Source organism: Eurosta solidaginis, chromosome 1 (genome assembly GCF_040869045.1).
Source record: "Eurosta solidaginis isolate ZX-2024a chromosome 1, ASM4086904v1, whole genome shotgun sequence".
Lineage (NCBI taxonomy): Eukaryota > Metazoa > Arthropoda > Insecta > Diptera > Tephritidae > Eurosta > Eurosta solidaginis.
Window position 1 is genome coordinate 178,415,752 of NC_090319.1, and position 26,904 is coordinate 178,442,655.

Here is a 26,904-nt window from a genome sequence, read left to right on the forward strand (position 1 = left end):
CCCGGAGCGCTTGCCAAACACTGCCGAGGGGCGACCCCGCTTAGAAAAATTTTCTTCTAATTGAAAAACCTTATTTCTAAAATTTTAATGTTGCTTTGCCCGGGAGTTGAACCCAGGGCATACGGTGTGATAGGCGGAGCACGCTACCATCACACCACGGTGTTATTTTTAGATATGTTGGGTAATATCTGTGATATAGGTTAAGTAGTAGCGTTAGCCCAGTGATTTAGTTTGCAGGTAAACGGTAGAGAAGTTTAAAGGCATGAAGAAAAATAGGCCCGGAATTGAGTCGTGGGACGCGGGAAACAATACTTGCCAGGCTGCATTGAAAACCTTTTACGCACACGCTCCATAGTGCAGGCACCATCGGCGGTTGCGAGCCTGTAACGACAGGGTGTCTCCATACTGGCTTGAATGAGTGGCAGCGTGTATATGTGTCTATGCATTTATGTGTTATGTGTCCAGCTTCGTGTGTAGGCCGCAATGTTGCAACGTCGGTTGCTACAGCAAAATGGCAACATTGTGTCTGCAGTAGATACGATGTTGCTGATGATGTAGCAACATTGCAGCCAAGACACGAACTAAATATCTGTATCTGTGTAGGTGTTTGTTTGTGTAAGCGCTTAAGTGTATGAATGTATGAGCGTGTGAATGAATCAGTGTGAGCGGTCAAGGCACGAATGCTAAGTATCTATGTGTTTGTGTTGTTTTGTTAAGTATGGTGATGTTAGTTTGTATAAGCGTTTATGTGCGAACATGTGCGTGTATGATTGCATGGACGCATAAACGAAAATACGGGCAAGCCGAGAAGAAAGTCGAACATCTATAGGTGAAAGTTGTCCGTTTCTGGATAACGTTCCTTACCACGGCGGTGGCTATAAAAGGGCATGAAGCTAGGCAACGGGCAGACGTTTCCTTGTAACAGTGCCCAGTGCAAGTGAAGTGAAGTGTGGAAAAAAAACTAAGAAGGTGTGAAGTGCCAAGTTAGTAAGACCTTTTCAAAAGGTTTGAAAGTATTTAGTGCGCGTGATTTTAAAACGGCAAGAAATTTCCGCGAAAAGTTTTAGTGCCCGGAGTGCTTCAAGGCTTTCAAACGCTCTAGTCTGGCGGTTTATTAGGTTCTCGCCATCAAAATTTATGGTACCAGGTAATTGTAAATTTTTGTGTGTTACCTCCTTCTCCCAACCTGGCATGACCACTGGGAATTTGGCTTCTATATAGCTAAGTTTCCAAGCAAGCCAAAAGTAAACTTGCATGCATAGCTTTACATCCCCATATATATGTATATACGTATGTAGGTTAGAAAATAAAGCAAGCAAACAAGTAGGCATACGTTTCTAGAAAGGCCTACGTTTCTTAAATAATTTATTTTCCATGTAACTAATAAGGTTTTTGCCTTTTTTTGGCAGATCGCTTTAAATTGGCGGAAATTGCGCACTGGGCACTAGCATCGGGAAAAAGGTGGCTAAAACCCGAATTTTTTTGGCGGTAAACGGGCTCTAATTGTCGGCGCAACGCCAACCACAACCATTACATATTTTTCTGCTGGCGGCCACATATTTCGGACCGCCGATATATCGCCACAACAGCAACAACCACAACAACGAACACCACTATTTGCATCCCGCCAGACAACAAATACATAATCTTTCTTATATTACCCGCGCAACACCTACAACAACAACTACCATTGGCTTTCACCAACAATTACACCATTCTCGATAACAACAATTGCGATGCATGTTCACTGCGGTTAACCACAAGAGGTGTCGGCAACCTCACATACCTCGCCACCACAACAACCACCATTACTCATGTTTATATAGGCCAGCAAAAACTACCACGCCCATTACATTTCCTTATAACGCTAGAAAAAGGGTGCCTGCGACACGAAAACAACTATAACATCACCACTGTATCAGCTACCAGATTGGAGGAACAACGCAGTCCACGAGATACATTTTTGTCCTTTACCTTTGTATTAATTAATTATTGTTACTTGGCTTTTTTGTACATACCCATACTAGCGGTGTAGATATTTGGGAAAAAGGGCATAAGTAGGCACAAACGCCACGAAGTTAGTCAGGCGAGTTCATATTTTTAATAAAGTAGGTATTTTCTGATTACGGGGCAGGCTTACAGGAGATATAACAAAAGACACCTTTTCATTGGAAAGAGTTCTTGCACATTTTGTGCCTTTTGCCTTTTTTATCTTCTTCCTTGGGGTCTCTGGGGTCTCTGATATACTCTCATCCTGGAAAGAAACCAGAAAACTAGTCAATTTTTTTTTTTTTTTGACTAGGAACGTACACGGGAGCAGGCATTTTGGTCTTGTCATCGACGCTTTGTTGAATTACGTCCAAGATCACAAGCGAGTAATCTGGCTGAGTATTGAGAAAAGAAAAAAAAATTGTGTACCAGATAAATGTATTTGCATTGAGCATATATGCTTTGAGTGCTTTTTCTTTACAGCTCGCGGACTCAACTTCATGCAGGCGCCTCCAACGGAGTGAGTAACGCGGTGAGTGACAATATTGTAAATTTGGAGAAGTATATATGCACGTATGAATGTATGTACATATATTGCCAGTCAATTCCTAGCCTTGCAAAATTAGAAGAGGAATTGGCGACGACAAAAGAAATCGGAATAATATATGTGCACGCACAAAACCTCACAAACATACATTTATATCTACATACCTTTTTTTGACATACATATAAATTCCTTATTTCTTCGATGACCTACTTTTGCTTTGTGCAAAATTGATGTTGTATTTACTTGTGCGATTGCGATAGGTCAGGGATCAGGGTTTTAAAATTTTTGATTTACTAATTTTTTGCACTTAGCTTGAATTTCATATCGGTAGATTGTAAGATTCTAGTTGGTAGGATAATGCATTAGTGTGGTTCACAAATTTTTGTTACTAGTATAAGAAATATCACCTCTCGTTTTTTTTTTTGAAGGTGAGTGTTTAGGGGAAATCACCGAGTGACAGGGGACCGACCAGTGTCAGGATTGGGGACACTGTAAGTATATCGGTGTCAGCACAGTGCCCACGGTGTAGTGCAAGTTGTACTGCAGAGGGAGGTTATACCCCACCAGACAGGACAGGCCTTCATCTTTTTCTGCCCCTTATGCTTTCCCCTCTATAACTTTGCCCCTCACGTTTATTTCTATCTTTTTCAGATTTTTCTCTCCTTTCTATACACATGCAGGTATGAACCCTCTTTTTGTTCATGTGGCTGCGGGTGAGGTCGGTGGTGCAATACCCCGCCCAAGACGGCGAGCTAGCCTGGGCCCGCAAGCATACCCGCCGCTCCTCACCACCCAAACAGCCACGTAACATACTGCCTCTTATGCTACAGTTTTAGATTTCGGACGACATCTCTGATATACTCGTCTCCTGTGGTTCCATATGGGATGCCATATATGTCTTCTGTTCTTCCAGTTGAGATGTTATACCTGTCTCCTGTAAGTCCAATTGAGTTTCTATTATACGTGTTTACTGGGTTTCCATTTTTGTTGCCAATATCGCATAAGTCACCCCGCATGCGATTTAATTCGGCCATCCGTTCTTCTATTCCATTTTGTTAATATCTCATCCCCATCAGTATAAAAGACAAGTATAAAATACTGCTCCGCATTAATTCCTTCGGACTCCATAACCTCCCGTAGTCGTGCTAGAAAGTCCGATTTATTACCGGATGTAGACAACCCACGGTTCTCTAACTCCTTTTTCAGTTGTTGGATCTTCATATCATTTAACTTGGCCATGTCGAAGTTGTTTTCGAAACTTCGGAATTTATTCAACAATTCCTCTTCTGACACCAATCGTAACTAGTTCTGTTTATTTTGCACCTTCTGCTATCGGTCGAAGGGCCGAACTGTCGAATAAATGACTCAAATATTCAGTATAGCAATATCTCCTTTATTTACAACTCTACTGTAGTAGGACTAGTACTTCACAATTACAATACTCGCGTAAATCACTAAAAGCGTGTTAAAATCAAACTGATTCATAATTCCTCAGCTTGCGCTGCTTTTATACTCTCTGTTTACTCGTGTAAATGAGGACCGCTGGTTTACATGCACATATGTGTGGTTGCTTGATATATTGTACATTTATTTACTAGCAGAGTGACGTATTGAAATTGCTAACATTCACCACAATATTATTATATAAAAGCTTTTCGAAACAAAGGAATCGGTTGAAGATTTAATAGAAAAAATTCTATAATCATTATCAAAGACTGATAAATTGATGAAACTTGATTTAAGGGTTGACTTTATTGCAAAAAATAGAAACTTGGTGAAAGTTCGCAACTTAGACATGGCACCGTTCATATTTAGAAGAAGAAACAGAAAAAGTTTTGCAAGCCGTAAATCAAAGTCTGTTGAAGATATTATATTGAAATTTTGCGAGCCGTTAATCAAAATCCATTGACAATTTGTTTTCAAACACCAATGGAAACAAAAAGTTCTACACTCTTGTGTTATGTATTTAAATTATACTGAGATCCCACTTCAATTGTGCAAAACTTTGGGCGTGGCACTGCCCACTTTCAATAGAAGAACATTTAATAGCCTTGCAAGCCTTAAATCGAAAGCAGCTAGTATCACTTTGCAATTTCGCAGAATTATGATTCTTAGTACCATATTTAGATATGAGGAAAATTTGTGAACGACAACGCCAACTTCTTTTAAAAATTAATAAGCAATATATGTATATATGACCTGTAACTATATTATCATTATAGATACTTTCAATACCAAAGTCGAACAAAAAGCAGCAAATTTTAACCAGATTTGGTAAGAACATTGTTTCTCTAACAGTAACTGATTTATAGCTGCTTTCGTGGTTTGGAATTCACATAACGGTTGCTAAACGCTATTCAAATTATGATTTACATTAATTGCTTGTGACTAGTTGATGAAAGTATGTTATGCAGTGCGGTCGACCTTTTTTTTCAGTGGTGTGATATTGATAGTATTTTTTCAAAAAGTGTTTATTTGTCAAAGTAATAATTCTGATAGTGGCCTAAAACTATTTCAAATAATAAAAAACGGTAAGAAAGTTATTTATTAAATAATTGTTTTAAATAATTTTTTCTATTAAGCCATAAGAGGGCTAGTCTGGGCTACTTAGGGTAGGGTATTTTGGGCTAGTAGCCCACATTACACCGCTCATAGTTTTGCTTAATTCCGTTAACATTCTTTTTGTAATACTTAACTAGGCACAACTATCTAATCATGCCAAAAAAGGGAGAAATAAGGAAATGGGACCCGAATATGATGAAAAAAGCTATTCAGGCTGTAAGGAAAGAGGAAATGGGCACACTTTCTGCATCAAATACCTTTGATTTGCCGCGCTCTACTTTACAAAGAATGGCAAGAATTGATTCCTCTCCTAGCAAACTAATAAAGACACCACTTGGGCGTAAACCAGTGCTGAATGAAAAAACTGAAAAACATATAGTAAAATATGCATTGGAAATGGAATCAAAATTTTTTGGCCTTACAAAACGCGATATTAGGTCTCTTGCATTTCAGTTGGCTGAAAAAGCCCATGTGCCAAATAAGTTTTCTGTCCTCAAACAATTTGCTGGAAAAGATTGGCTCTATGGATTCTTTCGCAGACACAAAAATAAGATTAGTTTTCGCGCTCCAACAGGAACCTTTTTTAATAGAGCAATGGACATTACAAAAGAAAATGTGACAATTTTTTTTGATATACTGAGAAAAAGTACGAAAAATACAAATTTCCAGCATCTTCTATATGGAACCTGGACGAAACACTACTTTCAATTGTACAGAGCAAGCTACCAAAGGTTTTGTCCAGCAAAGGAAAACGCCAGGTTGGTGCAATAACATCTGCTTAACGTGGCTTTTTGGTGACAGATATTAGCTGCATGAGTGTAAGTGGTTGCTTTTACCTCCGTTTTTTATATTTCCACGGAAAAATTTAGATCCACACCTTATGAGGAGGGGAGCACCTGAATCAGATTCTGCATGCCATATATCCAAATGGGTACAAACTGATATTTTCACGAAATGGTTTAAACATTTTTTAAAGTTTACGAAGCCAACAAAAGAAGAGCCGCTTCTTCTTATATTATATGGTCACTTTAGCCACACTAGGAATATTGAGCTCCTGGAGTTAGCTTGTCAAAATGGAGTGATTATAATTCCACCATACTCCACATATAAACTCCAGCCTTTGGATAAAATACTCATGTACCGAAGATATGGAAAGCTTCTACAAATCGCCGCGGGAGAAAAAAGCGAAAAGCTATCGTTTTAACAAAGTCACCGTATAAAATTGAATTAAAAGAGAGTGCTAGTATTTCCAAGAAAACTGAGTTTAATGTTTAAAAACACTCCAGGTGAAATCTTCCGTGCGCAAAAGGAATCAAGTCCAATCATATTCAGATTCGGAAGAGTCTCTTAACTTAAAAGAGAGTGCGTCTACTTCCAAGAAATCTAAGCTTGCAGTTAAGAAGCCACTTAAGAAAAACAAACCTGTTCGTCAAACGAATCAAGTTGAATCATCTTCCGATTCGGAAGAGTCTCTTAACCTTGTAGACTCCGACGGGGAAAATATCTTTCCCGATATTCCGCCAAATAAAGAAACTGAATGCCGTTTTTGTGGATCCCGACCAGAAAGCGATAGTGGATCTCAACTATGGACACAGTGTTTACGTTATAATCATTCAACCTAGTGCGTACAATTTGAAAGTCAAATGAGATAAATTATCACACAAAAATCAAATTTTTTTGAGAATGTGTGTAAATGTAAAATTTTGTGTGTATATGCAAGAAGGCAAAAAAAACCTTTTTTACTTTTTACAGTTTTATATCATTTAATAAATTTAATGATAACTTGATATTTATGCGTTTTCGAAAAAATCTTGACTAATGACTATTATTATTCACTGGTGTTAAGCTCATTAATTCTTAAAATAATCTTAAGTAAAATTTAACACATCAGTAAACATACAAACATATAAATATATAAACTGAGCACGAGTTTAAATATAGTACACAAACAATCTTCTGCAGTGAAGGGGAGTGGTACAGTACCAATAACAACAAGTAAGGAAGGCTAAGTTCGGGTGTAACCGAGCATTACATACTCAGTTGAGAGCTATGGAGGCAAAATAAGGGAAAATCACCTCGTAGTAAAATGAACCTAGGGTAACCCTGGAATATGTTTGTATGACATGTGTATCAAATGGAAGGTATTAAAGAGTATTTTAAGAGCGAGTGGGCCATAGTTCTATAGATGGACGCCATTTAGGGATATCGCCATAACGGTGGACCAGGGCTGACTCTAGAATTTGTTTGTACGACATGGGTATCAAATGAAAGTGTTAACGAGTATTTTAAAAGGGAGTGGGCCTTAGTTCTATAGGAGGACGCTTTTTCGAGATATCGCCATAAAGGTGGACCAGGGGTGACTCTAGAATTTCTTTGTACGATATGGGTATCAAATGAAAGGTGTTAATGAGTATTTTAAAAGGGAGTGGGCCTAAGTTCTATAGGTGGACGCCTTTTCGAGATATCGCCATAAAGGTGGACCAGGGGTGACTCTAGAATTTGTTTGTACGATATGGGCATCAAATGAAAGGTGTTAATGAGTATTTTAAAAGGGAGTGGGCCTTAGTTCTACGGGTGGACGCCTTTTCGAGATATCGCCATAGACGTGGACCAGGGGTGACTTTAGAACGTGTTTGTACAATATGGGTATCAAACGAAAGGTGTTAATAAGTATTTTAAAAGGGAATGGGCCTTAGTTCTATATGTGGACGCCTTTTCGGGATATCAAAATAAACGTGGACCAGGGGTGACTCTAGAATGCGTTTGTACAATATGGATAATAAATGAAAAGTGTTAATGAGTATTTTAAAAGGGAGTGGGCCTTAGTTCTATAGGAGGACGCCTTTTCGAGATATCGCCATAAAGGTGGACCAGGGGTGACTCTAGAATTTCTTTGTACGATATGGGTATCAAATGAAAGGTGTTAATGAGTATTTTAAAAGGGAGTGGGCCTAAGTTCTATAGGTGGACGCCTTTTCGAGATATCGCCATAAAGGTGGACCAGGAGTGACTCTAGAATTTGTTTGTATGATATGGGCATCAAATGAAAGGTGTTAATGAGTATTTTAAAAGGGAGTGCGCCTTAGTTCTACGGGTGGACGCCTTTTCGAGATATCGCTATAAACGTGGACCAGGATGACTCTAGAACGCGTTTGTACAATATGGGTATCAAACGAAAGGTGTTAATAATTATTTTAAAAGGGAATGGGCCTTAGTTCTATATGTGGACGCCTTTTTGGGATATCTAAATAAACGTGGACCAGGGGTGACTCTAGAATGCGTTTGTACAATGTGGGTATCAAAGGAAAGGTGTTGATGAGTATGTTAAAAGGGAGTGGGCCTTCCATGGGTGGACGCCTTTTCGAGATATCGCCATAAAGGCGGAGCAGAGCTGACTCTAGAATTTGTTCGTACGATATGGGTATCAAATGAAAGGTGTTAATAGGTATTTTAAAAGGGAGTGGGCCTTTGTTTTATAGGTGGACGCTTTTTCGAGATATCGCCATAAAGATGGACCAGGGTGACTCTAGAATTTGTTTGTACGATATGGGTATCAAACGAAAGGTGATAATGAGTATTTTAAAAGGGAGTGGGCCTTAGTTCTATAGGTGGACGCCTTTTCGAGATATCGCCATAAAGGCGGAGCAGGGGTGACTCTATAATGTGTTTGTACGATATGGGTATCAAATTAAAGGTATTAATGAGGGTTTTAAAAGGGAGTGGTGGTAGTTGTATATGTGAAGGCGTTTTCGAGATATCGACCAAAATGTGGACCAGGGTGACCTAGAACATCATCTGTTGGGTACCGCTAATTTATTTATATATGTAATACCACGAACAGTTATCCTTCCAAGATTCCGCCCTGCAAAACTTTTTCATTTTCTTCTACTTAATATGGCAGGTGTCACACCCATTTTACAAAGTTTTTTTCTAAAGTTATATTTTGCGTCAATAGACCTATCCAATTACCATGTTTCATCCCTTTTTTCGTATTTGGTATATTATTATGGCATTTTGTTCATTTTTAGTAATTTTCGATATCGAAAAAGTGGGCGTGGTCATAGTCGGCCATTTTTTACACCAATATAAAGTGAGTTCAGATAAGTACGTGAACTGAGTTTAGTAAAGATATATCGATTTTTGCTCAAGTTATCGTGTTAACGGCCGAGCGGAAGGACAGACTGTCGACTGTGTACAAAAACTGAGCGTGGCTTCAACCGATTTCGTCCTTTTTCACAGAAAACAGTTACCGTCTTAGAATCTAAGCCCCTACCAAATTTCACAAGAATTGGTAATGTTTTGTTCGACATATGGCATTAAAACATCCTAGACAAATTAAACGAAAAAGGGCGGAGCCACGCCCATTTTGAAAATTTCTTTTATTTTTGTATTTTGTTGCACCATATCATTACTGGAGTTGAATGTTGACATAATTTATTTATATCCTGTAAAGATATTAACTTTTCTTTTAAAATTTGACTTTAAAAAAATTTTTTTTTAAAAAGTGGGCGTGGTCGTTTTCCGATTTTGCTAATTGTTATTAAGCATACATATAGTATAATATAAGAGTAACGTTCCTGCCAAATTTCATCATGATATCTTCAACGATTGCCAACGACTTCTTTTAAAAGTGGGCGGTGGATCTGAAGATTTAATATAACACTCCCCAAAGCCTTCGGGGAGCAACCTTATCGCTACAACAACAACAACAACAGCAAACCCTCTATATAAGCTTGCAATATCTTCACGCTTACGACCGCTGCTAGACACGCAAGTTCGGTGATTATATAGTTACGTTGGGCCGAATTTAGTTTTTGAGACATGGAGGTGGTAGGTCTTTCGTTGCCTTCTTCATCCCTTTGAAATAGAAAGCTGCCAATACCTTGAGTTGACGCATCGCACTGGACATAGAAGTGTTTGGTGCAGGGATTGATCAGCACGTCTGTGGAGGTTTACGCCACTTTTAATTCGTTGAATGCCTGTATCGCTTGTTCAGTCATTGCGAACACCTTTACCTTGCGCAAACACTCCGTCATCTGGCGGCGATGGTGGTATGAATCGCTTGTACCATCCACACATGCCCAGAAATCGACGCAACTGCTTTATGGTTGCGGGTACTGGAAATCTAACAGTCGACCCCACCTTATTCGGATCAGTTTTCAGTTCTCCTTGTCCTACTATAAAACCGCAACCCTGTTGCGTTGGAGACGCGTCCGTTTTTGTGCGCTCATTAAGCTTTCTCATGTCCACGCAAAATCGCTTCATTCCCGGGTTCTAAACGAGCACTATAAGGGAACTCCACGCAATGTTGCTCTCTTCGATGACATCCAAATTCAGCATGACATCGATTTCCTTATACGCGTACTTTTGTTTGACGGACGACATCGTGTAGTGGCGCTGCTTTATCGGTATGGTGTCATCCGTCACCTCGATTATGTGTTCCATGAGGTGAGTTTTACCGAGGCCAAGTTCTTTGAATGACGGAAAAAGCCTCTTCACCCACTTCAGCTCGCTGTCTTGGACCGCCGACAGCTCAATCTGCCCCTGGGTTTCCAATTCCGAGGCAACCATGGGCGCCACCCTAAAGGCGTCCCAGAAGTCGATCCCCAGGTAAAGCTCTTGCTTCAAGCTGGGCAGCAAGTACAGTGTAATCTGTCAATTGAACTTTGCCTAGAACCGTCTGCGCTATCCCATCCGCCGTTTTCAGGTTCTCTCTCAGCTCCAAAAATTTGTTTCCCATCTTCCCTTCCCAAGCGCGCGCCACTGATCCGAAGCAGCTAATTGACGCCCCGCTGTCCAGCAATCCCTGTACCTTGGTTCCTTCGATCTCTACTTGTACTTAAGGTCTCTTATCGGCCGCATCGCGGATTACGGTCTCCTCGATCGCTTTCGCCTCACCTCGCTTCTCTAAGGAGCGCCTACGCACGTCGAGAACTTTCCGCCACCTACGGCTCGTTCCAAGTTTGAACGTCATAAGTTCGCTGTCTTCGGTGCATGTGGCCTCCAATTTCGGCGAAACTCCGAATATCCGCTTCCGCGCGGCATTGTATATGGCCTGTCTCTCGCCCAGTGAAAAACGTAGCGACGGTTTGCTCGTCGGCTCTGCTTCCTTAGGATTTTTCAAAATCCTAATCTGGCTTAAAAGAAATGTATTGTCTGGTTTGGTTAAAATTGTGTTAGGGTTTTCTTCACAAATGCGTCGATCGAAATTCGATGAGCCTATTTTTCAGGGGCCAGACGCCGCTGGCAAGGCTACCCGGGTTTCCCGCCGTCCTCCTGGTTTTTTGACTAAAAACTCCGGCACAACGTCCTGCTGGGCTGATTACACTTATAAAAAATCATGCTATGAAGTCTATCGTCGCAACCGTGGTCGTCGACTCTTCCCGGTGGTTGAATATCCCTCTCCGCCGTATTGGCGTCACTCCAGGCCTCCCCGCGTATCGGCCTATCCCTAGCGGATCGGTGAAACGCTTCGAGTGTCTCCGAATCATCCTCGCCGCGTCCGTTTTCCAGTTCGTCCAGAGCCTTCCTGCGATTTTCTTCGCCTCGTTGTCGGCCAAGTGCTTTTCTGCGCGCCGACATTTCCTTCTAAGGTCTTTTAATGTTTCGATACGACAGCCGTAGATCAAATTTTTTATTAGGGGTTTGAGGTTTCTCCGCATTGGATTGACCAAGCTCAACTCCCGTAGCCTTGTCCCTATAGTCAGCTCCATTCCCTCCACCAGCGTAATATTCCTTGAACTTCTCGTTGTACTCTTAATTGCGCTCGTTCATCGCCTGACGAATTTTTTCATCGTAGTCCGCTTTGCGAAAGTTTTCCACTATCGCCGCTCTGAACGCCTGGACATTAACGGCGCTGTCATCCGGATGTTCTTCAGTGTACAGCCAGTACCACTCCTGCGCGTAGCCATCAAGCAACAGGGCAAAATTTGCGTTTGATTCTCGTGACGAGATGTTGTTTTGCGAAGCATGCCCACTCGAAACGGGAATCGTTAAACGGTATTGCTTTCGGTCCGCCATCGAATTTCAGGTCCCAATCGCGTATGGTCTTCGTCGTGCTTCTTTCGTATCACGCGCCCGCCTCCAATCGATGTTCCGGGGTTGGACGCGCTAATTTTCGGTTCGCGCTGGTCCGGTGCGCACCTCCGCATTGCTCCTGCTAATCGGCGCTGGCGCTTGCCACTCCAGCGCCCGCGTGCAACAGCCAATCGTCACGCTACAATCCTTCCCGATCGCGCGCGCCTCTATCCTCTAGCGGCGACAATGTGACGCCAAACCCTTCATGTCCCTCCTAAGTGTATGCATAGCCGCTTCCGTGGTTGAGCGACTCATTTCTAATTGATACTGTACAAACATCATCGCGAAAATCTGCATCAGCGCGTTGCTCAAAGCATCGGCGGTTGCGTTGTTGGGCCTGGAATCCACTTTCGGCACTGGCGTCAGTGTGCGATTGGTCCTGCTCGTCTCGCGTTCCGGCCTCTTTGTTGTCTTCTTGGTTAGCGCCCGGTCCAGTTCTGGGTTCCTCCACTTGCTGCAGTGGAGGTTTCTTTTCGTCGGTGTTTTCGTCGACCTCGCCACCCGTAGCGCCTCGAAGCCCTGTTCTCTTCGTTATCATCATCGTATCTTGCTATATGCGATGCGCTGTATTTCCCAGAATTGACTTCCGACCCGTTCGAGGTCGCTAACGTGTCAGCGTCATCAACCTAGCCGCCGATTTTATGACTAAATTTCTTACCGCTGGCACGATGTTATAACCAGTGATTTATTCGGGCCCTCGGATCGCCGAGTGACCCCCAGAAGTAACGATTCTCGCAAATTTATTTTCAAAAAAAAAAAAAATCCTAAGGTGTATGCAAAACCGTGATTTTATATTTATTAAAAAAAAATCTCAATATAGGTTGTCCCTCCGGGAAGATTTACTTCACTTGGAGAGGGTAACTGCGCGGTGGCAAATGGTTTCGAAAAAAACTCAAATAGGTAATACCGTAGTCTTGACCATGCTCCGGTAGCTTGGTCAACGCTGTCTTAATAAAATTTCGTAAATTGAGAAGAAGAGCAAAACTAAGCATAATGATATGAAGCAAATCAAAATAAAAGAAAATGGTGACTCATTCCATTTCAAATACGAAAAGTCTGTCCTACCTACGGTGGTCTGTCTAATTCTGTCCCCCCTCTTACTGTAATCCCCTCATCCACTCCAGCCGTAGATACTATTAGCTGGTGCTGCACTAACCAACTAAGCTACCTAGCTAGCCTGCCCCCCGATTGGTACCCTCCCACGAATACTATCGTCCGCTCTAACACTAGCAAAATGAGCTACTCGCGAGCGCGATGCTCAGCGAACCAAGTCAGTACTCTGCTACTATTGTCCGGATCTAAACTCACCAAAACAAGCTTACAGATGAGCGACTCCATTCTCTATACCCCCAACATCGACACTATTGACTAGCTCTACGGGAGCCCAGTCAAGCTACCGACGTCTCGCAGAACTAAAAATATGAAAAGTTTGAATTTCGAACTCCCAGCAAATTTCATAAACTGTGTTCATACTCCGTTCAAGATTAAGTGGGCTTACGTTATCCTAGCACACACATGCATCCACTTGGCTTCACACTACAATGGCTTAATTCAGAAAAAAAAAATAGAAATTGCATGTATAGTCACAAATGGTGTTAAGGTTAGTTTGACATGACCTCAAGGTGAAGGCACCGTCCAAATCTTACTCCTTTTTTGTTGGAATTAGCCCAAGAGGGGCTCAAATTACAGTTTGTAATCGCCGCGAAGCGGCGTGCAACGGTGATGGGTCGTACGTGGTAGGTCCAGCATTTCACATACGATTTATCGGGCCACGCAACCGGTGGCATTTAATTCGTTGCGGCGGCCTCGGTCGTGAAAATAGTATGGTGCTACAGGGAGGCGTGGCTGCATCTGCTCGAGCGCATGCCCCCACGCTACCGTCCTTTGGAATTGTTGGCGTGGCGACCACTGTTTCGCTGATGGCGTAGCCCGAAATTATCCTATCAACAATGTCTTTATTACTTTGATTTCCCTGTCCATGGGATATCTACTTACCACGCGGTTAAATCCTCTTTATTCGCATGATTGCGATCCAAAAATAATTGCCCGGATTTCCTTCCGTTTGTTTTCTGTCCCTGTTCGTCACGGGTGTACCCGTTGTCTCTGTTTCCTTTGCGGGATGCAATAGGCTTTATTTCCTCTAATTTGGGGTTTCCTCTGGTTTCTCGTGACCACGCTGCCTGGATTCTACGATGAAAAGGCGCAAATAGCAATGGCCGAGAGTGATTGGAGAATGGCAGCTGTCATTCATGACATGACACGAAAGCGGATTGTTTCCAGATCATCTTTTGGCTCAGCCCCATAGGGACCGGAACAAAATCCATAAGATTAGGAAAAAACACATAATATGAATTTTTCATATATTTATATTATTGAGAAATTCTTCTTAATTGAGGCTGCAATCTGAATATATACTTAAAACATTTCATAACAAGTTGGGGAATTACCTGTGCATATGTGAATGGAACTGAACGAAAAACAAGAGTTAAAAAAAATTAACGATACAAAAATTGTTTTAAAACATTTCAGAGTTTGAAGGTGATCGAACTCGCGCCGCACGATCGCAACCGCAACGTCATAGCTGCTGGGCCACTACAACTGCTTGATAGCGTGTGCCAAATTTTGTATTTAATATTGTATTGCACACGAATCGTACCGTTTCTTTTTCATTGAACTCAATTTAAGAACATCATTTTCATTAAGAGAACATTTTTTCATATTTTAAGACTAGCCGTTCTTTTTTCCAGAAAATGGTGTTAATTCAAGAACAAGGTTTTTGTTTTAAGAGCAGGTCGTTCGTTTTTCAAGAACAACAAAGTTAGAACATTTCTCTCTGAGTATAGTTGCTAAATATAAAAACACAGGGCAATATATTACGTCTAAAAGTTGGGACCTTCAAGGAAAATCAAGGCTTTATTCCACAGCACTCAAAAAAAAAAAAACACTTACCCAAAATGAGGAATAAACATTTCGTAAAAAAGTTTTTTTAAATTGAGGAAGGTATCAATATTATGAGTCAAAATTTCTTATTTTTGTATACAATTTTTCATTAGCGCAATTCTCTAGTCTAGCAAACGTAGAAAACATTCATGTTTTCTAGATCAAATTACAACACAGAGAACGCATCACTTTCACAACTAATATGTGTTTAGGCAACAATACTTGTTGTTGCTAATGCAAAATACCGACAACGATGTTAAGACTTACGAAAATTTAAGTTGCTGCGAGAAACTTAATAAGAAAGCGATGCGATGCTGGCTGTGGCTTACACTGAAAGAAAAAGACTTGTAACATCAACCGAAATACGGGTCAATTCAACCGAAATTTCTGTTAATTTTTATCCATCGCAACAAGATGTTGAATTAACTGCGCACAAATCGTTCATTCGTAATTGACCGTTTTAGTAGTCAAATGAACAAAAAAAGTTGTTGCGACAGCTTTGTATGAAAGTACCTATGTTGCCATATAAACAAATAAATGTAAGGCGCGATAACCTCCGAAGAGATCTAAGGCCGAGCTCCTCTTCAAATTTGCGTCGCGTCCCTCTTGATTTTCCCTACAAATTGGCCGGACGGGACCTATATGTTTTATGCCGACTCCGCAGGCATCTACGAGGCAGATTAGTTTTCACTGAGAGCTTTTCATGGCAGAAATACACTCGGAGCGCTTGCCAAACACTGCCGAGGGGCTACCCCGCTTAGAAATTTTTTGTCTAATTGAAAAACTTTATTTAGAAAATTTTGATGTTGCTTTGCCCGGGTGCGAACCCAGGACATACGATGTGGCAGGCGGAGCACGCTACCATCACACCACGATGGCACTTACTAACCGAACGTCAATTGGGCTTACATCAAATATGCTGGTACACATTAAACATTATACACTTTATTATTTTGTTTTATTAAACGCACTTTCACCAAATTTTATATTTAATAACTTATTTAATTTATAGTTTTGAACTTCGCTTTGCAAATAGAAATGAAAATATTAGTCACAAAACTCTCAATTCTTTCGGTTGCAGCTCAGCTCATTCTCAATTTCTTCTCCGCATGTAGTTGCCACACTTGATTGTTTCGAAAAAAACTTGTATAAATGTTTGACATAATATTTTAAATAGAGAACTTGTAAATTATAGAAAAGTAAAGGATCAAATCGCTAGAAGGTAATTCACCACTGGAGCAACTTTACATGTAACTCGGCAAGCTAAATTTTCGTAACACTTTAAGTTGCATCGATTCCAAAACAACTAAAATTTGTATGTTGTCGGAAACATCAACATTAAAAAATGATGTTTTTTATTATCTTATTAAATTCGTTCGCGTGAGTGAAAATTCGTAAAAACTTGAACAAAATGTTACTAACTTTTGAAAAACCCTGTTCATTCAAACAAAACTTTTGCAACAAGAGGACGCAATTTGCATTTCGCTTGGGGGAGAAGTTGCAAAATTGTACCCGATAAATAGGTGTCCCGGTATCTCATAATTTTTTTAACAGTAGCTTCAAAAAAGGGTTTTTCGTTTTGTATTGATAACTGAAAAACTAGTTTTTTGTTGTTTTCCCATTTTGTGTGTTTTTCATTTTTGGTGGTTATCTTATTTTGGTCTTTTTTTTTTAACAAGTGGCACCATCGTCATAAGTACAAACTAAAGAGCGCAGTGAGCGTAAAATTCTCTTTGAAATTTGCTCATGTATTGACTGTTGATCGCTGTTGGAATGACTAGTGAGATCAGTTGTGTTAACGGAAAAATCAGTTAGAGTTATTAGGAATCTGTCAATTTTACAGAATTCTGTTAACTTAAGAGCGACAATTTCTCTTCTGTTGAAATGACTAAACTAATTTGCTCGTTTGACAAACAACTCGGTCGAATTAACCGTAATTCGATCAATTTCACCGAATCTCCGTTAAGTCGAGAACAATTTGTTGATTTTACTAGCACCATTTCTTTCAGTGTAAGATTCGTAATATTATTATTTTTCTTCTTTTCTCTCTATTTTTAATACTAATTATAGCGTTGCTTACTAATTAATATATTCAAATAGATATTTGTACTAAGGACAGTACGATTAATTAGTATATGGAATATACAGTGACGTTTACTTAAAATCTATTAAGTAAAATTCAATTGTGACCGAACATTCTTGGCCCGTTGATGCGATTATGTAAAAAACTAATACAATGAATGAGTGTTCACGTGTTAAATTCAACTAGTTAGGTTTATGCAAGAATCTAATTTCAAATTCGATTGTGTTTTGTTTTAACAATAAATGAGTGTATATAAAAAGTTAAAAAAAGTTCAAATTGCTATTAGTGCCAAACCCCTAATCCAGGGTGTTATGCGGACCATGCCTATTGAACGATTTGCAGCCAGGGGATATATTCGGCTGTATTCGAATGGAGCCTTCCCAATACCGGGCCAACCTGGGAAGTATTGATGGCCTTACCACAGTAAGGGGCGCTGCCGTGGCGGACGGTTCTTTCCCCGTATATAATACTGGACCGCTGAGCCCGCCTTGTCGGGCAGGTGGTCGTACGACCAAGATGAACGACCCATCAGCTGATTGTAATAAGGATGATGATAAGAGGAGGACTGAGTCTCAAGCCAAGGATGGCAAATAGGCATTAAGCGATGGGACTCGGGGAGCGAGAGTAGTGCTGATTCAATGAACTCAGTGTTGGAGAAGCACACAAATGAAAACTGAGTATAAGAGTGGAGAAGGGTGTGGAGCAGAGGAGGTAAAAGAGATCTCTCGCAGTACCAGTTGTTCACTGCTGCGGTCTTCCGTTGCGTTCCTTTTAAAGCTTCTTTCGCGAGAAGAATAGTGATGTAGCAAAGCAGTCATTGACTGTGGCGCTGGTTGATCGTAGCAGTCTTTTCGGAAAAATGTCTACTGAAAGGTGGAGATCTGTGGAAAGGGAGCTTATCAGCTTGATGCTTAAGATGATGCGGGAAGAACCAAGTAAGCCCTCTTAACCTTTGATTCGTGGGGATGGTATAATGGTGTGAAGATGACAGAGTGGGACAACATCGCGAGCTTGCGGTGGCTGGAGGAAGTGTTTTCAAACCTCCAAAGGCAAGGCACGAACGTGCGGTTTGAGGTGGTGGATAAAGCGCAAATCCCCACGGTACCAAAAGTTAAGGTATGGATACCATGCGTTATGAAGTCGGAGGATACACTGCGACTTCTGCAGAATCAGAATCCGAACATACCGACACAGGATTGGAAGTTACTTACTGTACCTCGGCCTATCGAAGAAGGTCAGTTTTACATCTTCCAAAAAACAAGTAGGCGGAGGATATTTTGTACACGCAGCTTGGCAAAATGTCCTTTGGCACTGTAAAAATTTACATGCGACTCAGGAAAAGAAGTCCCGAGGATAAAAATCCTAGCACGCTAGTGGTGGGCGAAGTCGAAAAGGACCCGAAAGGCCTAAGGGAAAAAAGACAGGTGGAAGTCCCCGACGTCACCACGAAGGTGTTAGAAAAGGACCAACCGCCAAATGGTGCTGTGACTCGCACAGAGGAACACCCGGCACAACAGTTACCAGAGGCTGAAGGGGGCCTCGAATACTATAAACCAAAAGGGCAAGGGGAAGACGACGACGTCACGACGAAGGTGCTGGAGGGGGAAAAACAGCCCAATGGTGTTGCGAGTCCTACAGATAAACCTCCAACACAGTAAAGTGGCGTCGGGCGAACTCCTCCTAACCCTTGAGGAGGGTTCGTTTGACGTGGCGCTTATCCAGGAGGGTTTGGCGTTTACTACGTGCAAATTAATGAATTTAATATTTTTGCTGATATCTATCACGATGTTTTTATGCTGAGGTCTTGGTTTGCTAGCCACAAACTCGTGGTAAACAACAAGACAAAGTTGATGTATTTTAGTCAATGCGGAAAGGAGTTACCTAGAAAGGATATTTTCTTTCACGGCTCTAACTGTATGCGGTTTCGTATGTGTTCAAGTAATTGTACTCATCAAAACTCTGCGAACACCTTTGACGAGACAATAAATTTTGACAGTAATTGCTTTAAAATTGATGTGGTCCCTAATTTTAAATATCTAGGAGTTATATTCGACCAAAACCTAAGTTGGTCATCACATATTTTTGCTTTGAAATCGTAGATGTTTTCAGAGGTTCGTGTCTTCTTAAACCTAAAAAGGCTGTTCGCAGCAGCAATCAATTTAACTACGAAATTAAACCATATGAACATTTATAGTAACACTCATTTCTCCTACTGGGACTCCACTTTAAAATGTAACCGTAGAATCATACGATTTTTGTTTACTTGTACATACCAATTGCTTACTGTAAAATCTCAATTGTTGATACTTTACAAATATGTATTTTCTTTAATGTGCCTTCTGCGCCTTGCATTTGTTGTTTTTTAATTTATCTAACCTAACTGTCGAATTAGGGGTTTCTGTCTGCTTTTTGACTGCATTTGGATACTGGCAAACAATGTTTACTTCCTTCTACTTTGGCATTGGATAATAAAACAATTATACTGAACGCTCATCGGTCTGTTCTTTTTACTTCCGTTATAACTTCGCAACAGGATTAAGAAACCACTTAGTCCTACGGAAACATTTGGTGACCCCGTCGTGATCAAAAAAAATAAATTCTCGTGTTTCGTTCTCGCATGCCAAGCAAAAGGGGTTTAATTATTTGATTTTATACATCTTTTTCGCGGCCTTGTTCATCACAATCAGCGCGCAGTACACCATAGACCAAACAACCATTCTTGCATATGTGCATTCGGTACGTGCAAATATACAAAGGGCATTTTGTGCGCAGTGATAGAAAAGGCTTACTACCATTAACTAATAATTACTTCAACCTCGAAAAATGCCAAAAAAGGGCCAATCCGCCGACGACAGCGTCAGCTTATAGAGTGAGATCTCATTTTATAAAAGGGAAAGTTTATCATTTCAACGTCAGCTGGATGCACTCAACAACTTTCCCACAATAGAGGAGCTGAATCAGCTAGATGAAGCAGATTTGTCCGCACGGCAAAAATATGCAGAACGAGTACTGGCAAAGTTTGAGAAGGCGCGTTCGGCACTCAAGCGTATGGACAGGAGAGAATTTGACTCCGACGCCGACGAATACTTTTCAAAAACTTACCTTGAAGTTGAAGCAAAATTGAGTCGCAGTTTGAATTCAACACACAAGGCCAGTAGTGCTCACTCATCAACTATGAGACAACCTCCCAGGGATGAGGCTACAACGCAGCATGCACCACGCCGATCCAGATTACCTGAGCTTAAAATTCCAGTTTTTAGTGGCGCTTATCTTGATTGACCATCGTTCTACAGCACCTTTTCTTCAGCAATCGACAAGGACATAGAAATGTCTAAATTGGAAAAAATGCAGTACTTGATCACAAGCCTCGAAGGAGCAGCCTTAGACACCATTCGCTCGCTGGAGCCAAGCGAAGAAAATATGATAAAGCGTTATGTTTGTTGAAATATCGATTCGATAACAAATTGCTTCTTATTCAGGCACACATTAAAGCTATTTTCGGGCTAGAAAGCGTAGAAATAGGCAAACCAAATGGACTGCGAAAGTTAAGCGATCAAGTGAATTCACACCTTCGAGCGCTACAAACACTGGCAAGTAACGAGGAAATCTATAATGGCCTTCTTATTCATATCATTACCAGCAAGTTACTGCCACAAACGCACGAAAAATGGGAGGAAAATTTCTAACGTAGCGTTACAATAACGTAACCCCCTGTATTTTCTTATTAACTTAAACCTGAACCCTCCCTGTACTTATTTTTCTGTAGCATAGCCAACACCAACTTGTACTTATTCTTTTATAGCATAGTCAACAACCACTGATAGCAAACCAATGAAAATCACAAAAATGGTGTGTTGACTTCTCAACCAGTTTGCGGCACCACCCATATAAACATCGAATTTGCATTTTTGCAATTCAGCCCTCGCAGGAGAGCCAGCGTGAGTGGATGTCTTTTTTAAGACATACTTTCCCTCCTGCTAGTTGGCGCGGGTCACCCTTCACTTGGGTAAGGACGACGGGGAGGATGCCTTGTGCTACTTTGCCCCCAGCGCCCTCCTAGGCGTTGAGTGGCCCGACGCCTTCATGGCCATTTAACACCTTCTCCTCTGTTCTAGCTTAGGCTGGCTGAGTGGAAGGGACGCTGTCATGGCGCGGGTCACCCTTCATTTGGGTAGGGACGACGGGGAGGATGCCTTGTGCTACTTTGCCCACCGCGCCCTCCTAGGTGTTGAGTGGCCCGACGCCTTCATGGCCATTTAACCCCTTCCCCTCAGTTCTAGCTTAGGCTGGCTGAGTGGAAGGGGCGCTGTCATGGCGCGGGTCACCCTTCACTTGGGTAAGGACGACGGGGAGGATGCCTTGTGCTACTTTGCCCCCCGCGCCCTCCTAGGCGTTGAGCGGCCCGACGCCTACATGACCACTCCACCCCTTCCCCTCAGCACTGGTTTCGGCCGTGAGCCGATGCGTGCGCACAGTTGCTACCGCTGTGCCGTTAAGGTGCACTTCCCCTCCGCCCACGGGTCGACACACGGTGTATCGGCTGGTGCAACCCCGCCCCCTTACGCACCTTCTACTAGTGTGCAAGTAGGGAGGCGGGGGTATCCAGCGGGGAAACCAGCACTAACGAGTCCTCGCAGTCTCTTCCCAGGTGACCGACATCGTGGACTACCTATCCGGCCGAAGACTACCGATCAATCCGATACCGTCAACCGCCCGGAACGAGCCGCCGCTGTCCAGGCAAACACCACCGCTAGCCTACTTCCCCTCTCACCCCGGCTCTGGTACGCGCTCTGTAGCTCACCGCCGCTGCCGTCGCATCGTCGCCCCTCTGGTGCCGCCGGTGCTACGCCGACCGTTGGCCGTCTGCCATCCTACCGTCGTTAAGCCGCTACATCCGTCCCGACGCTGCTACGACGAGCGTTGGCCGTCCGCCATCCTACCGCCGTTAAGCCGCTGTATCCGTTACGTCGCTGCTACGACGACCGTTGGCCGTTCGCCGGCCTACCGCCGTTAAGCCGCTACATCCGTCCCGCCGCTGCTACGACACGACCGTTGGCCGTCCGCCATCCTTCCGCCGTTAAGCCGCTGTATCCGTCACGTCGCTGCTACGACGACCGTTGGCCGTCTGCCATCCTACCGCCGTTAAGCCGCTACATCCGTCCCGCCGCTGCTACGACGAGCGTTGGCCGTTCGCCGTCCTACCGCCGTTAAGCCGCGGCACCCGTCCCGCCGCTGCCACACCAACTACTGGCCGTTCCCCGTCCTATCGCCATTAAGCCGCCGCTGCTAAGAAGAACGTTTGCCGTTCGCCATTCTACCGCCGTTAAGCCTCTGCATCCGTCCCGCCGCTACTACGCCGACCGTTGGCCGTCTGCCATCCTACCGCCGTTAAGCCGCTACATCCGTCCCGCCGCTGCTACGACGAGCGTTGGCCGTCCGCCATCCTACCGCCGTTAAGCCGCTGTGTCCGTTACGTCGCTGCTACGACGGTCGTTGGCCGTTCGCCGTCCTACCGCCGTTAAGCCGCGGCATCCGTCCCGCCGCTGCTACACCAATCACTGGCCGGTCGCCGTTCTATCGCCATTCAGCCGCTGCTGCTACGACGACCGTTGGCCGTCTGCCATCCTACCGCCGTTAAGCCGCTGTTTCCGTACCGCCGTACCAGTCCGTCCGTTACCCGACCGTTCAACCGCCCTACCGAACCTCCTCTACTCCAACTACCGTTAGCCGCCGCTCCGCCCCTCGCCATCTTGCGACGGAAAGCTGCTGCCCGCCTAATATCTCCAGCCGTGTGTGCGTGTTTTCGTAACACATAAATATCGTGTATTTATTCAGTAGGGGTTTGTGGGACCTTTACTCGACTCTGTATTGACTGAGCGTTACCCCAGCCTTAGACAAAAAAAAAAAAAAAAAAAAAAACAAACAACAAAACCCACCTTAAAAATGGTGCCAGAGCAGGGACCCTCCCCCGCAGATGAACGTGGAAAAACAAATACAACAACCACCAACACTGACGGGGCGGGTTCGATGAACACACCATCAGAGACAACAAACAGACCGGCCCCCGAAGTTACGATGCTGAATACCGACTCACCCAATTGGATCTGCTTACTGAAAAGGGAGAGGCTGATAGAGGAGTGTAACAAGCATAGCAATCCCGTGGAAGTCCAAACCGTAGCCGATCTACGCCGCGCACTAACGTACGTGCAAGCAAAACTCACGAGGAAATCAAGTGAAGACCTACTGAAGGAGTTGGAGAAGGAATTAGAAGAGGACGAAGGGAAACCAGTTAAACTACCAAAACCGACACTAAACATCACCCCAACACAACCGGCCAAGTCAATTACCGCCATCCAGGTACAAAATTCCCTCTCGCATGCGCATGAGTGAGAACGCGCGCAACCGAAACGAAACGAAATGAGCACCAGTGAGCTAATGAATACCGTCCGCCACTGGGATCTGCATTTTTCGGGAGGAGTTGCTGCACGAATTTCTGGAGAGAATAGAGGAGCTCGCCGAATGTTACCGCATCCCCGTCGACCGGCTCCTCCTAACGCTGCCGGAACTGCTACGTGGCAAAGCACTCCAATGGTACCGCATCCGTAAGCAACAAATCAACCACTGGAGGGATTTTCGAAGGGAGGTGAAAAATTTTTTTCTACCTAAGCTTCATCTTCAACATTTAGAAGAGGCCATCCGAAAACGCAGGCAACAAGGCCGAGAAAAAGCCAAGGACTACGTCCTCGCATTGGAAACGCTGATCCGCCAACATCCGACAATATGCAAGGAAAATCACCTCGAGCGAATATACGATGGCCTACGCGTTGAATACCGCCTCTTCGTCAAGCGCAGCGAGTTTAAGACGATCGATGAGCTCCTGGAAATAACGGAGGAATATGAGCTGCTAAAAATGGAGGAAGCGAAGCAGGACAAAGAGGCGATCCACAGCCTGTATCATCTTCAAAGGGAGTACGATAGCAAGGAGTGCTGCTGGCGCTGCAAGGAACGTGGACACCACGGCTTCCAATGCAAGGGCCGCTGGAGAATGTTCTGATCCAGGTGTGGAAAAGACAACATCCTCTCCAGGGACTGCCATTGCCCTTCGAGCAACCAATCCACCGACAACAACACATACAGGATGCCGTCAAGTTATGGGAGAGGAAGCCGCCAAGCATTATTTGTACGGCCACAGAAGCCTATTGAACCACCAGCCTGCGATCCCGCTGCCCAAATGCAAGTAGATGACCCCTTCTATATACCGATAACCATCGAGGGCATGAGCGTCCGCGCGCTAGTGGACACCGGCGCCACCCTTTCATATGTCGATGAGTCAATACGAAATCACCTGGAGAGAAGCAACATCGAACCATGTCTTAACAGGCGGAGCGTCCAATTGGCAGACCAGACGTGTGTCTATAGTTCGAATTCCTACACAGCAAGGATTGCGTACCAAGGACGAACGACCAACCCTTTGATGTCCGTCATCCCAAACCTGGTAGAACGAATGATCTTAGGAATGTACCTTTTACGGGAAAGGGGAATCACCCTCACGCTAGATGGCCAGCCGTTAGAAGTTACCTTGACCAGAAGATCAGCCGAGTTAGACACACTATGGACAATCACCATCTGGGAACACGCGAAAAATGGCCAAAATTCGGAGCAGGAAACTTTTTCAGCGCCCTACCAGAAGCGATCGAGCAAAACCGTTAGCCCAATTACCGCAGCCGAACATTCGGCCATCCGTAAGCATAACCGACCGCTGAAGCAACGCTCCTACCCCGTCAATAAAGAGTACCGAAAAGAGCGCCGTACGCGATATGCAATGCGCTCTCCCGCTGCCCGTTACAAAACACCGAAGCAGACATAGTTTACACAATAAAAATCGACAGAGAAGAGCCCGGTGAGATTACTGGCAACCATGCAATAGCCGCAGCCATAGGAAATAGTAACCATCGACTTCGTGCCACCACTACCACGTTCGAAACAAAGAAGCAACTACCTCCTCGCCATGATCTACAAATTCTACAAGTGGGTGGAGTTAATCCCGGCGCGCCAAGCAAAGATGGCAAGCGTGCTCAAAGCGCTACAAGAAAAGGTCATATATAGGTTTTCCGAAAACCTTTCTCACCGACAATGGGAAGCAGTTCGGCGGAAAAGCGTTAGCACCGTTCCTGAACGACCCCCGCACATGTGATTAGGAGATTCCACAAACGGCACTTGGAATAAACATGCTCAGAAAAGAGGGTACAAAAGCATCTGCAGCAGGCATAAACTTCGGCGAAATAAAACGACGACAGAGCGGGTGCACACGGAGGGAGCAGTACCAGTGGCCAGCCAACCGAACAAAAACGCGAACGGGACCTATTTTTTTCGGGCCCCATTTTGCCGAATACCTGATAGCCATAATGGAATCACAACCCGAGGAAGATGGAAACGAAGAAGAAGAATATTATGTATTATAATGAATTGTATGAAATATACTCTGTTAGTTTTAAGAACAATGAAATGTAATTATTCTTACGTTATACAAATGAATTAAAAACATATACTCTGTTAGATATAAGTGGAATTATGGCACGGGTCACCCTTCACTTAGGTAAGGACGACGGGAAGGATGCCTTGTGCTACTTTGCCCCCGCGCCCTCCTAGGTGGCGAGTGGCCCGACGCCTTCATGGCCATTTAACACCTTCTCCTCTGTTCTAGCTTAGGCTGGCTGAGTGGAAGGGACGCTGTCATGGCGCGGATCACCCTTCATTTGGGTAAGGACGACGGGGAGGATGCCTTGTGCTACTTTGCCCACCGAACCCTCCTAGGTGTTGAGTGGCCCGACGCCTTCATGGCCATTTAACCCCTTACCCTCAGTTCTAGCTTAGGCTGGCTGAGTGGAAGGGGCGCTGTCATGGCGCGGGTCACCCTTCACTTGGGTAAGGACGACGGGGAGGATGTCTTGTGCTACTTTGCCCCCCGCGCCCTCCTAGGCGTTGAGCGGCCCGACGCCTACATGACCATTCCACCCCTTCCCCTCAGCACTGGTTTCGGCCGTGAGCCGATGCGTGCGCACAGTTGCTACCGCTGTGCCGTTAAGGTGCACTTCCCCTCCGCCCACGGGTCGACCCACGGTGTATCGGCTGGTACAACCCCGCCCCCTTACGCACCTTCTACTAGTGTGCAAGTAGGGAGGCGGGGGTATCCAGCGGGGAAACCAGCACTAACGAGTCCTCGCAGTCTCTTCCCCAGGTGACCGACCCCGTGGACTACCTATCCGGCCGAAGACTACCGATCAATCCGATACCGTCAACCGACCCCGCCCGGAACGAGCCGCCGCTGTCCAGGCAAACACCACCGCTAGCCTACTTCCCCTCTCACCACGGCCCTGGTACGCGCTCTGTAGCCCACCGCCGCTGCCGTCGCATCGTCGCCCCTCTGGTGCCGCCGCTACTTCCATGCCGCCGGTGCTACGCCGACCGTTGGCCGTCTGCCATTCTACCGCCGTTAAGCCGCTACATCCGTCCCGCCGCTGCTACGACGAGCGTTGGCCGTCCGCCATCCTACCGCTGTTAAGCCGCTGTATCCGTTACGTCGCTGCTACGACGACCGTTGGCCGTTCGCCGTCCTACCGCCATTAAGCCGCTACATCCGTCCCGCCGCTGCTACGACACGACCGTTGGCCGTCCGCCGTATTTCCGCCGTTAAGCCGCTGTATCC

General features: G+C 44.1%; 1 pseudogene; it reads right to left on the minus strand.

Moving 5' to 3' along the window:
- The window catches only part of LOC137238804 (probable dolichyl pyrophosphate Glc1Man9GlcNAc2 alpha-1,3-glucosyltransferase), a 45,105-nt pseudogene extending 32,389 nt beyond the window's left edge, over window positions 1–12,716 (minus strand).
- Between the last annotated feature and the right edge of the window lie 14,188 nt (window positions 12,717–26,904).